We start from the raw sequence: 2,500 nt of genomic DNA on the forward strand, positions 1-2,500 counted from the left end.
ATGTACTTGATGAAAACACAGAAAAACACAGGCGAGGAGAGCAATACTTTGTAGACTTGAATCTTAATCCAGAGAATAAATTGTATTGATATTGGCTCCACTTCTGAACAGATTTACCTCGTGGTCGTTAAGCAGGGTTCTATATGTAAGTTATATGCAGGAGTTTACAAAGCGAAAGCCCGAGAGCTTGCAGTGCTGTCCCGCGCTCATTGCTGTGAAAGAAATGCCAGGAAATCAAGTCTAATCTGTCTACCGTGGCTTTCTACGAGATCACTGTTACATCTTCAAAACAAATGATCGATTTATATATTTCCATCAAATGGTAAGAGTGAATCGTTTCAGTAGTTTCTATACTGCTAACAAAATTTAACCTCATTTCAAGTTACGTTTCATCCGCCTCGAAAGCGTACACCTTAACAGCGGTAATTGTTGATGTCAAAAAGCCTTGCTATGTGTATTGAGCAACATCTGAAAGTTTCGTCAGCTTATTCTAAACGAGATGCTTCCGTGAAGCATATACTGGGTGCCTGTGGCACGTGTTACAGAAAATCAGAAGGCACTGAATTGTGTGGTATTGAAATACAGCATTCCAGTCTCCGAAGAATAACAAATAAAAGAGAAGCGAGAAACATTGGCTTTTGGGCTGACATGTTGATAATTTTCAAGTTCCCTCACAACTTCTTTACACCACAAGTGTGTCCTCTGAGCATCTGACTGCTTTGCAATACTAAACTTCACTGAAATTAAGCCCTTTCGGGCGGGGTTAGTGTCAGGATGGGAGACCACAACAATAAACCCCTCGTTAAACACAAGCATCTGACCGAAAGTACTATTAACGCTAACAAATGCGAACTCAGCAAGGTACAGATCTTGTTAGCTTGCTTTATGCAAAACAAAGATTGATGCAAAAGCAAATAACCATTGATACACAGTTTTTAGAAAGAGCAGAAGGAAGTTTCCGGAACGGTCGATCGAGAATAAAATATTTACGACATGAAAACAACATTAATTTTGAACCATGAATATAGAATATAAAAAGTTACGATCAGCGACAAACATTTTGGGAGATTTTTGCTACGTTCAAATAAATCGCAAAATCGAAAGTGACATGGCCGGAATTCAGCGGGCGCCGTGATTAAGTTACCGCGGCATGTTTACTCGCCAAACAGTGAAGTATCTGTGTCAAATAATGGCAAGATACAGTGTGTTGCTCAGTTACCGGCCGGTACCAGTTTCCGGCCAAAAGAAGGTAAACTCGGTTATTTTCGATGGGATTTTAACTCTTCGTCCTCCGAAGAGATCCGTTGGAAAAAACGAACATCTCCGCTATTAACTGATGGTTTAGGCGGGCTTTTTGGTTGAGAAACTAGCGATCAAGAAGGGATTTTGTTCAGGTGAGTGAATTTTGGCCTTTTCACTGCACAGCGAAGCTACGGTACGTAAATAAATAACTCGTTTAATAGGAGATAGTTCACGGACCTTGATAATTTTTTGAAAGAATTTACATTGAAGATGGAAGTAATTAAGGGACCTGTCATCATAAGCTAGAACTTAGCTGTTTGCGAACGTCAGAAGTCTAAATCCTAGCTAAGATTTTCGCATACTACGCCAGTTTCCGGCCACTGATCTGCACTCACAGATTGATTGTTTAAAACTTATTTGAATTAATGAAATTTTATAACTTACTACTCGAGAAATTAATGAAATGTACATAGCTTAAGCAAGCATCGCGTAATGAGGTACATATTAACTCAGATGTGCTGTGTTAATTGCCCGTGCCTCTTCCCAGAGAATATCGCGCGGGCTTCGTCAAGGTTATACCCTACCCATAGTTAGCAGCTATCTATGCCCTACCATACACCCCTAAGTAACCATTTTGCTCTAATCCCATAAAGTACAGTCGCTAAGCCATATCGAGATAGCCTTGGAAGTCCGTTTAGTCGAGCGGATTGAATGAAATTTCTGCTTTCTATTGATGGCCGGAAACTGGACTCGCTGGCCGGAAACTGGGCAACTTACTAGTTTTGCAAAAAATGGCATAATTTCTTTAGTACTTGAGGTGGGCAGCCGATCTCCGTATATTTTAAAGGTAAGTAAATGAACTGTCTCTTGTAGAAAAATGAGAAAGTTTCCGTGCATAAACAAGAAGTTAGGGCGTTACAAACTAAAGTGGCTGGAAACTGGGCAACATACTGTACCGGGTTTTTGTAAGTTTCTTTTTCAGTCAAGTGTTATAAAGTTTGACAATGAAATGAGCGAAGTCAAAACAAAGATCACAATCGCCCAACTCTTGTTTATGTAAAGTCAAAATTTACTCTCCAAGACGCGTACAACGTTATTTATCTCCAGGTAATTCCATCATTTTGGAAATAGCAGCTACTTTATTGTTCATCTGCGTCACAATTTTTCACTGATTTTGGGCCTCATTTTGTTGAAACTCAAGCACGCTTCCAACAGGTCTACGCAGGTCTAAGTCTACGCATTTCCACTACCCTCTCTA

General features: G+C 40.0%; 1 protein-coding gene across 1 annotated transcript in view; it reads left to right on the plus strand.

Moving 5' to 3' along the window:
• LOC138045577 (glutathione hydrolase 1 proenzyme-like) overlaps positions 1 to 2,500 on the plus strand; it is a 29,206-nt gene that overhangs the window by 1,766 nt on the left and 24,940 nt on the right. The window lies entirely within an intron of this gene.

The sequence above is a fragment of the Montipora capricornis genome, chromosome 4 (assembly GCF_036669925.1).
Source record: "Montipora capricornis isolate CH-2021 chromosome 4, ASM3666992v2, whole genome shotgun sequence".
Taxonomy (NCBI): Eukaryota; Metazoa; Cnidaria; class Anthozoa; order Scleractinia; family Acroporidae; genus Montipora; species Montipora capricornis.